At 29.9% G+C, this 12,113-nt stretch overlaps 1 protein-coding gene across 7 annotated transcripts in view; it reads left to right on the top strand.

The window, feature by feature from the left end:
• Positions 1-12,113, top strand: part of LOC145242493 (uncharacterized) — a 40,327-nt gene that overhangs the window by 21,848 nt on the left and 6,366 nt on the right. The window lies entirely within an intron of this gene.

Here is a 12,113-nt window from a genome sequence, read left to right as displayed (position 1 = left end):
TAATCAAATATGTTATAATTGTAGCAGTGGTGTCCATCACATTGATCTCTGACATTGTACGTAACAAAAGTGGCATCTACAGTGATTAAAATTAATTGTAATCTTATGAAAGAAAAAGAAAGCTTCCTTTTATGTTTTAACTAGTAGTCTGCCTGGTGTTGCCCAGTCATAAAGTACGCTTAAATATGATAATTTAATTCATGAAGATTTTGTGTTTACTATTATAAAACCAATTCTCTATTGATTATTATATTTTACTTAAAAATAGTAGTGGCCTTCTAACATGGCTCGACTGTAAAATATTATTGATTATTTTTTAATTCATGCAAATTATGTATTTATTATTATTATTATTATTATTATTATTATTATTATTATAGAGCCAATTCTCTATTGATTACTATATTGTTGTACTCAATATATAGTAATGATTTCAAAAGTAAAAAAAAAATATGACTTGAGAACATCAGCTAGAATCAAAACCAAAACATATCACCCTCTAGCCTTATTTGATACTATCTGAACCATGTCTTTATGCATATAAAAACTTAGAGAGAATAATGTTTAATTTATAAATGTATATTTGCGCATGTGTAGAAGAGCTCCTTAAGTAAACTTATACCTGTCAAGTTCTAAGTTTTTTCAATTTTGACTCTTTAACAGTAGGTATGTGCAAATTGAATGCCAATGCTCAAAATGTATAAAAATTTTGACTCCTCCCTTTACTTAAAAATTCAACAAAAAGCAGGAAACTAACAAATTTTAATTAAATTTTCAGTATTTATCAAATAATGATCACGGATTATAATGAATTTATTATTTTTACTTAAATCTTAATGGAAATGTATTATTTTGTCTAAACAAAAAATTTCTTTATTAAAATTATTGTTTTCAGTAGTAAAAAAAAATGCATTTATTTTTGCTTTTTACATGAAAATAAAGCATCATAAATTATAACAATTAAAAAAAATTATTTAATTTTTACAGGAACATTACGAAAAAAGCCCCTAAAGTTTGTATTAATGAATTCGATATAACTTAATTATAATAATAGCTAAAATTAATTTCTCGAACTACTGATATTATCATTGAATTAAACAATGTTTATTTAATATTTTCACACAAAAAAATTATAATTGCAAAAAATATTTCAACTTTTTTTTTTAATTACAGGTTTCAGATAATTTTTATATGTACGATTCTAATATTTTCCTTGCTTGCATCAATGTTAAACTTTCAGCGTAACATAATTATTATATAATCTTGAAAAATAAAACTTTTTTTTTTAATTTAAAAGCAGGAACATAGAAAAATAATTAAATTAAAAAATAGTAAAAATTAGACAAACATTCACAATAGGAATGTACAGATGCACGTCTGTGAGAAAAAAAAATCGCCCCCTACCTCCCTTTAACTACCTGATGTCATTTTCAGATAGCCTTTCGACTGTCTGAAATTTCGGGCTTCCGTATAATTCATGTGACGAGGACTTTGTTTTCTTTCGGTTGAATGAAACAGGAATCTTTTGCTTTTGGGAGCTAATTAAGCTATTCTCTGTAGAAACAAGGTGTTTATTTTATTTATTTTTAAATTTAATTCAATATCTTAGGACTTTACTAATTATCTTTAAAATAGACATAGAAAACTAATATTTATCTTCCAAGGGATTTTTACAATGAATTTATTTAACTTCAAAATTTAGCTGAATTAGCTCACCATGAAAACATTTTTCATAACTTTTTTTTTCACGTGTACAAATATTTTTTCCTTTTGGAAATTAACTTTAGTCTTTAATCTTTCAAATACAATCAAAAAGTAGTCGGAAACCTATAAAAATGATTATGACGAATCAGCTTTAAAAACTGTGTCTCCTTCTCTTTATCCCACCATTTTTTGCCCGTACCTACTTAACAGCTATTTTTACTAATTAAACTAATTAAAGACCAAATCGAATTTGTTCCATAGATTCAAACCCTCTATATACCAATTCTCAAGACTGTAGACTAAAAATTGACAGAGGAGATTGGTAGAGATTATTCCTCAGACAGACTTTTATATATATATTAGCAGGCTGCCTGGTGTTGCCCAGTTGTAAAATACATTTAAATATATTTTAATTTATGCAGATTTTGTATCAAAGTCAATTCTTTATCGATTATTATTATTGTACCCAATATATAGATTTGATTTAAAAAGTAAAAAACGACTTGGGTGCCATCAGCTTAAATCGAAACCAAGACATATAATTCTCCAGTATTCGTTACCATCTGTACTATGTCCTTACGCATAAAAACTTAAAAAATAACGTTGTAAAAGGTATAGTGAGTAAATATTATTTACGCATATGCAGAAGAGCACTTTAAGTCACATTCCAATTAAAAATTATTTTTTAACTAATTAGTAACTATTTTAACCACTAAAGACCAAATCGAATTTGTTCCACGTGTCCAAATCCACTATATATTAAGTGTCAAGTTTCTAGATCAAAAATTGACAGACTAGTTTGATAGAGACCGTTCCTCAGACGGACAGACAATATAACTTTTAAGTTTTAGATAGATTTGACAAGCAATATATAATTTTTTTATTTCAATTTGGAGACAGTGGCACAATCTTCTTTTAAACTATTATAAAACTTTTATGGCTGTGTAACACAACTACAAAATAATAGTTTACACATTAAAATTTGTAGTTATTATTATTCCCATTATTATTAGTTTATGAGCCGACCTACGACCATAAGGAGTGGGAGATTAAAATCCGAAATCTTGTTAATAAATAAGGAACTAATTAGATAGTACACCGGTTATTTCCGGCTTTGTTTGTCTTCCTCCTTCCTTGAACAATTAACTTTTAACTTTACTTTTATGTAAGTATTATTTAAAAAAAAAAAAAAAAGTCATTATCGTTTTATCAAAATTGGTACTGATTATTATTAAGTTAAATGTTGTTTTTGGCTTTACTTTTATTTAATCAGTTTTTGTCGTTACTTTTTTTTTTAGTTTCAGAACCTTACTGATTTTAAAAAAGTGACTATAACTTTATTTTTTTCACCCCATTTTCGTTAGATACTTTTTGTCTTCGTTTATCGGTTAATGTCAAGTTTATTTTGTCTATTGATCAGAATCAGAAGTTATTTTTATTTATTTATTTTTTTTTTTCCTCAAAGCTTTAAATATTGGTGATATCGCTAAATAGGATTTGTGGGTTAAATAAATCATAAAGATGTTTCGGTTCACGTGAACTTTCTGCGCCCCTTTACAAATTGTTTCCTTTTCCTCTTTTTTTTTTTCCAACTATTTCTACGGATTATTATTGATTGGGACAGGATTGGGTACTCCTTGGGCGTTGAGTTCCATGGCGACCAGCAGAAAAATTTAATGGGGAAATGTTTACTTGGTAAATATCCAGATCCGCTAGCAGTATCAGAATTTTTGTAGGAATTTTTGACACCCCTAACACGAAACTGCGAATACAATATAAAAATCTCGTAATTTCTCTGTTAAAAGTGGGTTATTTATTTTCTTTATGGATTATACTTCCAAAATAAACTATTACAGTTGTTTTAAAAGTAATAAAAATATTTTTTTTTTTTTTTTTAAACAGTAATGAATTTTCCGAACTCAATATTTTTAAATTTTTAAACTCAATATTTTTAAATTTTAAAATTTTAAAAATCTATCAAAATTTTTCTATTGATTCTATTTTTACGATATTTTCAGGGTCAATGTGAAATTTTATGTTCTTTCCAATAAACCGAATATAATATTTTAGACAAACGTTTTTTTTTTTTTATTCACGGTTCCCCCCCCCCAGTGTCTATTACAAAGAAAATACTTAATTTCGTCTCGGATAAGTACATAATTATTTACTCACAAATTGAAGAGAAAAGGTCAATACATAATATATTCAAATTTAAAAAAAAACGGACATCGTGTTCTTGTAGAATTTTACCTGTAAAGTTTGAAGTTTAAAACCTTTTTTTAAACCACGTTATTTGTTTTTTCTTTTTTCTTTTTTTTTTTTTTAATGAAACCTTGGTCCTTGCTCCTTTAATTGAAAAAAAAATTAGGGCTTGAATTACATTTTTCGAGGAGTTATAAGCTTGGAAAGACAGGGGGTCGAATAATTCACGCCTCCAATTTTGTAAATGTCTAAAAATAATTAATTTCGACTCGGATAAGTACATAATTATTTACTCACAAATTGAAGAGAAAAGGTCAATACATAATATATTCAAATTTAAAAAAAAACGGACATCGTGTTCTCGTCGAATTTTACCTGTAAAGTCCGAAGTTTAAAACCTTTTTAAAAAAAAAACACGTTTTTTTTTTTTTTTTTTTTTTTTTTTAATGAAATCTTGGTCCTTGCTCCTTTAATTGAAAAAAAAAATTAGGGCTTGAATTGCATTTTTCGAGGAGTTATAAGCTTGGAAAGATGGGGTGGAATTATTCGCTATTTTCACAAAAAATTCTGATACTGCTACAGATCCGCTACTACAGAACACCGACCACTCTAATTTGTTTTTTTATAGGTAATTGAAGTCGCTGACAACGAATCTGATAATCAAACTTGGGGCAAATTTACCGTTTGCATGGTATTAATCCCCGAACCCACGAATAACTTTCCACCATTTTGCAGCTTCCGTTTACGCTACGCGCGCGCTGCAGCATGAACGACGGCTTGCTTTGCTTCACCTAGCAAACTGCCTTCTCAAATGGCGTACCATACCAATCAAAAAATTACGGACTGACATTTTTTAATGACTTACAGTTAAAGAAAAGTACAACAAATTGGGGGACTTTTTTTTTTCTTTTTTTTTTTGTGTCTCACGTAGTTTTTAATGTGGTTCACAAAAACATAAGCACCAAACATCTTTATGTTTTTCATTCTTTTTTTGCGGGAGGGGGATTCAATTATAGAACTTATGTATGTGGCTTAGGTGCTTTTGCAGTTTAGTTAAACGTTTTTCCGTAAGTAACGCACCGACATTTACCAATTAGAACACCATTTAACATTTTCCGAAGATTTTACTGTTTACATTGGGGGCGCGAGCGCCCCAACATCACATCCGCCCCCCCCCGCTCGCGCCCCCAATGTAAACAGTAAAATCTTCGGAAAATGTGAAATGGTGTTCTAATTGGTAAATGTCGGTGCGTTACTTACGGAAAATTTGAAAATTCTATGTTCCAGGTAAAAAAAATAAAATAAAAAAAAAACAGATAAATTACCCCCCCCCTACTCCAACTTGGAGTGCTTTCCTTTTCTTGTTTTATTTCTTTTTCAGCTAATTTTAAATTTTCCACCCAAAAAGTACTATAATGCATTTTTGAAAATTAGAAAATTCTATGTCCTGGAAAAAAAAAAATTCCCTCCCCCAACGTAGTTTGCTTGGTGAAGCCGTCGTTTATGCTACAGCGTGCATGCGCGTAGCGTAAACGGAAGCTGCAAAATGGTGGAAAGTAGTTCGTGGGTTCAGGGGTAAATACCATGCAAACGGTAAATTTGCCCCAAGTTTGACTATCAGATTCGTTGTCAGCGACCTCAATTACCTATAAAAAAACAAATTAGAGTGGTCGGTGTTCTGTAGTAGCGGATCTGGATATTTACCGTTTACTTTAACTACAACAGAACACCGACCAATAAAATTTGTGTTTTTTATAGGTTTTTATTGGGGTCGCTGACAACAAATCTGATATTCAAACCCGTCACAAATTTACCGTTTGCATGGTATTAACCCCTGAACCCTCACACTATTTTGTGCCAACTCATTGACATCGTTTATGCTATTCTTACATGATGCGTTCGCGCATGGACGAGCGTAGTAAAGTTGCTTGTCACATCGCGGAAGAATTTTTTAGCAGACATTTAAAATAACAAAGTTTTCAAAAACAAAATGTTGTTCATTTTTCTGTGTTACGTAGTTTTGATGCTTTTTTAATTGATCTAAACAATTAAGTTTTCACAAGCGGTTTACAAAAGCATTTTTATTTTTCGTTTTTTAATTTTTTTTTTGAGAGAGGGGGTCAATTATAAAACTCGTACAATATTTAACAGGTGCTTCTGCAGTTTAATTCACCGTCTTTCCGTAAGTAACGCGCCGACATACACCGAGCAGAAGAACTGTTTAGATTCTAGTGCACTTAGTGATCCGCGCTATTTTTTAAATCGTATTTCCAAGTTTAATTAAAGTTTTCTGATATGTTTTTTTATTCAATTGTAAGGTTAAAGTATAGAATAGTTACAAAACACCCTCTCCTCCCCATGTTAAGAATGGCTTTTTAAATAACGTTATTATTTCAGCACGGATCAATAAGTGCACTAGTACCACTGTTTAATTTTTCACAAAAATTCTGTTTACATTGGGAGGTAGGAAATTAACTAATTTTAATGAAATTTTCAGTATTTATCAACTAATTTTTTTTATTTAAATCCGAGTGGAAATGTATTATTTTGTTTAAACAAAAAATACCTTTACTAAAGATATAGTTTTCAGTAGTAAATAAAAAACGCAAGAATTTATTTTAGCTTTTTTTATATAAATAAAGCATCGTAATTTGTAACAATAAAAATAAAATAATTTTTATAGGAACATTACGAAAAAAAGCCCCTAAATCCGTATTGATGAATTCTATATAACTCAAAGAAAAATGAATTTCTCGAACTACCGATGTTACCATTGAATTAAGCATTGCTTATTTAATATTTTCACACAAAAAATTATAATTGCAAAAAATATTTCTACTTTTTTAAATTACAGGTTTCGCATAATTTTTATATGCAAGATTTTAATAATTTCCTTGCTTGCAAGAATGTGAAACTTTCGGCGTAACATAGGTTTTATATAATATTGAACAATAATTAAGAAAAAAAATTTTTTTAAATAGGAACATAGAAGAATAATTAAATTAAAAAATGCAAAAATTAATGCAAACGTTCAAAAAGGGAATGTACGGATGCGCGACTGGGGGAAACAAAAAAAAGAACTTCCTCCCTTTTAATTATATGACACCATTTCAGTCTTTCGACTGCCTGAAATTTTGGCCCTTCATAATTTTCGTGTTTACAAAATTTTAGTTTGTTGCATTTTGCGAACGCCAGAATCACTCGGTTTCGGGCTAATTAATTTATGTTTTGTACAAACAAGGTGTTTTTTTAATTATTTGATTCAATATCTTAGGACTTTACTAATTATCTTTGAAATAGACCCAGAAAACTAATGTTTATCTTTTAAAGGGTTTTTTACAATGAATTTATTTAACTTCAAAATTTAGCATAATTGGGTAGTTCGCCATGAAAACATTTTCATAACTTTTTTTTTCATGTGTACAAATATTTTTTTCCTTTTGGAAATTAAGTTTAGTCCTTGATCTTTCAAATACAATCAAAAAGTAGTCGGAAACCTACAAAAAAATTATGATAAATCGGCTTTCAAAACTAGGTCTCCCATTTTTGTCCTCCCGTTTTTGCCCGTACCTATTTTCAAGGATTCAGTTTTACAATATTGTCAAGCCAAAAAATTAATTGCCCAAAACAAGTTTTGTTCATGTGGGCATCCTGTATGCAGGCTTATTCAAAAGCCAAATTAGATAAAGTTTGCTGGAGATGTAAGTGTAAAAAAAAAAAAAAAAACTTTCAATAAGGAGGGATATCTTTGAAGGGTCACACCTTAGTTTATCAGTGTTATTATCGTTAATTTTTTTATTTTTGTCTGTCTACTACCTGTGACATGTTCAGCAATTTTGAATGGAATTTTGTGTAAAGACAGGAATATGATGGGTGGCTCTGGACATATGGTACAAATTGACGAAAGAAAAAAAACATGTTGGTAGAGTCCTAAATGTTATTTATATAATCCTATACTTCAAAATTTATAATGATCTCTCATTTGAAATTTAGATAATCTCTTCAGAAGTCGTAAATAAATAATGTAAAAATTTATTTCTCACATCCAAATTTACTCCCTGCAGAGGCAAAAGAATCCACAAATACAAAAGCCATACCTTTCAAACTCAAAATTTATTCAAAGTAACAGCAATGAAAGTTTATTGGTTCTGGTATAGTCCAATTGCAAAACGGTGGCCAGTTTTGCCTCCATAATCATGGAGCCGGTAGTATAAACTCCTATTGTTGGAGTGTTAGTTTTTTTGTTCCTCGAAAGGATCCATGTATATTCATAGTGGCAAGAATGTTGGCGCCTATAATTAGGCATAATACGAGTCGCTTGGGACTCTAGTTGAATTGAGATAAGATCCAATATTTGGTAAATAAAACATGAAGAAATGTTCATGAATGTCATCCTGTAATTAGGATAATTTCAACAATATAAAATTCTCTGCTTGTAGAGATGTAATCCTTTGTTCACCAACAGTTTGGTGATATAACATGAAGAAATTGACGTAGCTCCCTTCACGTGTGGGAGCTGCTGAATTGGAGTCTATCCCTTGGCGAGTTCCTGCTTGGACTAAAAAATAAAAGCATGATACAAAAAGGGCACCAAGCAATTCACTTGACTCATTCAAAATTAACCAATCACGGCCGACTACCAAACTGCGTGAGCGGCCAAAACAAAAAAGATGGCAAATGTAAATGGAATTTCTCACAATAAATAAAAATGAAAAGGATGGGGGATAGACCAAACTTTTCCCAAAGTAAAAAGAAAATCACATAATAATAATAATAATGGTGGGGTGGGGGTGAAGGACCTAACATTAAAACGAGGCTATCGTAAATTAGTTAAAGAAATTTGAGATCGATTTGCTTACTAGAATGTTGTATGTGAAATTGAACCCCCCTTCCAAATCTTTAAATATTGAAAGTTGAAAAAATGTTGAAGAGGAAAAAATTTGTAAGGGCAGTGTGGAAAGTTCATGTGAACCAATATTTCTTATCTTTAACATTATTACATGAAAAGTCATTTTGTGTAAAAAGTTAATTTATTTTACCCATCAAAACTTGAGAAATGCACAATTAAATGTGTGTATAAGCATAGCCATTTTGTTTATTAAAAATTAGCCTTGACTTTGCGATCAAAAACCAAGATCGAATCAAAACGGACAGAATCGACGGGACTTTGATGAATCTGTTTGGTTTGTATTTTTATGAATTTATGTGGAGAGAGAGCGAGTAGCACAAATAAATCCTTTGCCACATCACATGCATTTCATGATAATGATAATTTAAACAATTTTTATTTTTAAGTAAAATTTACTTTTAATTTAAAATGAAAAATATTTCATGTAGAATAAATAGTGCCGAAAACTTGGGTTAACTGGCCTAAAATGGTGGAATGACTTGGAAATGGGGGATCATTTTACATTAAATTTTAATTCGATAAAGATTTTCCACAATAAAATTTTGGGTACTCTTGCATAATTTGACCCGAATTCTCGTGAATTCCTGTCAAGCATGGATCGGGCGAGACTGGAAATTATCGGTATCAGCTGAGCGTCGTAACAGACACAGACTTATAAAAAAAAAAAAAAAATCCGGAAAAAAAATAAAAATGCAAATAATCAAAAATAACAAAAAAAAAAACTACCTTGAAAAATGAAAATGTTTATATTATTTCAGTATTTCATTTTTGTTGCAAAATATTTATCAACAGAAAGTTTGCTTTTTTGGTACTCATGCACTTATTGATCCATGTTGAAATAATAACGTTATTATTTAAAAAGCCATTCTTAACATGGGGAGGGAAGGGTATTTTGTACCTATTCTGTACTTTAACCTTACAATTGAATAAAAAAACATAAAATTTTAATTAAACTTGGAAATACAATTTAAAAAATAGCGCGGAAGTGCATTAGCATCGGGGGGGGGGGGGGGGTCTCCAAGAAGAGATTTTTTAGCCGTATAATTGTTAGGTGTAAGTACAAGTTTTTGTTTTGTTTTGTTTTTTGTAACCATATTTTTTTTTCTTGTTTTCTCTTTATTTTCAAGACTTTGTTGTTCAGTCAAGTTCTTTTGGTGGCACCATCCATTTGTACATCTCCAGGAGAAACCATCCTTTATACACAATCTTTTTTTAAGTAAACATTTGTGTTTACAATTGTTGGGGGACAGCAATTTCTTCTCCTGACAATATGAGATTGTCTGCATTGATGTTTTCATTTCTTTTTCTAACATCTATAGATTTCTTTTCTTGCCTGTCATTTTTCTGTTTGGTGAGTTTGAAAATACATTTGTTTGTCAGCTTTTCTTATCTTTTTTTTTTTTTTTTTTTTGTTGTTTAGTCACTTTCTTCCAATTCGAATGTCGTCTGCTTCCATTTAGATAGCGCTGTTTCTTTGGCTAATCAAACTCCTAAAAATTCAATTAAAAAAAAATAATAAATAAGTAACTAATCAGAAAATAAAAAGTCACCCCCGCCATCTTAATATCACCTTAAAAATTACTAAAAACATAACAGAAAAAAAAAATGAAATAAATAAAATAAAAAGTCGAGTTAGCGCTTCAACATTTGAACAACGCTCGGCTGACACCGATGATTGCCAGTCTCGCCCGATCCATGCTTGACAGGAATTCACAAGAATTCGGGTCAAATTATGCAAGAGTACCAAATTCTGAAATACCTTATTGAGCGAAGGATGTTATAATTTATTTTATTTTGTGTGTGTGTGTGTGTGAACATTTCTTTATTTATTGAAATTTTTAAACATGGCTGCCAGCGAAATGAAACTAAAAATATGAAGTCCAGTCTGGGAAGTGGAACAATTTTATATTAATAAGCGATTTTCAACTAACACAGGTTTTAGTCGTCCATTGTTTCGTTACGCTAAATATTCTGTTATTCTGAAAAACCAGTCAAGTTCATTTGCTTATTTTAGAACTGGTAAACATTAATCAGAACAGGCCTTTTCAGAGCATTCGTCATGATGCAGAATGATCATCAAAAACGGAAGTAAACAAAGACATGCAGAACTTGAATAAAGCCAGAAAATCACTGATTTATTTGCATTGCCACTTCTTATTCTTTGGCTATTTTTACGATTACTATTTTTACTTCATTTCTGGTTGCTGCTTCATTTTTTTTATTGATTTTTTTTATAGTATCTTTTCTTTATTAAATTGTAGGTAAGTGAAGCCTCCCTCCATATTAAAAAGAACTTTTCTAAATAATAACATTATTTAAGAAAAAGAATCCCTAACATGGAAACGGTAATCTATCCTTTAACCTATCCTTTTTTTAGTCGGTATGGAATTTGCAAATGGTTTTGTAATTGTCAGTGTTGCATTTTAATATTGCAACGGGGTTTGCAAATATATATATTAAGTAACAAAAACAATAAAATATACCAATAATTAAAAATAAATTCTATAGAATGAAACACTGTAATTAAATCATAAAATTTTTTTTTTTCATTAACGTACTTCACCAAGAAAATATTGTCAGCGTGGATCTGTATGAACACCCATATGATGTTGAAGTTTTTAAAATATCAATTCAAAAAGAATTTCTGGGTAGAATTAAAGATTATAAGTCAAAATTAAGTATTGTTTATTAGTTTGACAAAAAAATAAATAAACAAAAGAAAAACAACTATTTCTCAGTTTTCAAATCTTTTCAAATCTTTTAAGTTACCAGTTTACAACAAAACATAGAAAAGGCATTTTACTTATCCTTTGCACTGTCGCAATAGATCATCTACTTTTCTGAACTTTTTTCTTCCATTCTCCATCATCTCCTATTTTCATCTGACTGCAGTAATGCTATTTTTCATTGAAATAGCTTCATAATTACAAATTTAATAAACTTTCATGAATACCAGCACTACACCAACACCACCGCCATTTTCTCCTTAAATCGCATTTCTCCACTCCAAATCTCTAAGATAACTGCTTCAAACCTGACATAGGATATACAGAAGAAAGAAGCATATAGGACATGGAGAAAGAAGCAACCTAAGTAGAAGTTAATATCCCCCAATGATGCTGAGAGGAAAAATAATGAAATACAGAGCTGAGAGGAAAAATAATGAAATACCAAGGTTTTATATATGACATGAAAAGAAACTAGTATCTTAGGAAGATCTCCATCGTTCCAATAATTATAAGAGCAATTGGATTTGTGAAAAAGAATTTCAAAACTATCTGGTAAATATACTCAGTGA

The sequence above is a fragment of the Euprymna scolopes genome, chromosome 21 (assembly GCF_053919585.1).
Source record: "Euprymna scolopes isolate OS-2025 chromosome 21, ASM5391958v1, whole genome shotgun sequence".
Taxonomy (NCBI): Eukaryota; Metazoa; Mollusca; class Cephalopoda; order Sepiida; family Sepiolidae; genus Euprymna; species Euprymna scolopes.
The sequence above is the reverse complement of the archived record's forward strand: the minus strand, read 5'-3'. Positions and strand labels throughout refer to the sequence as shown.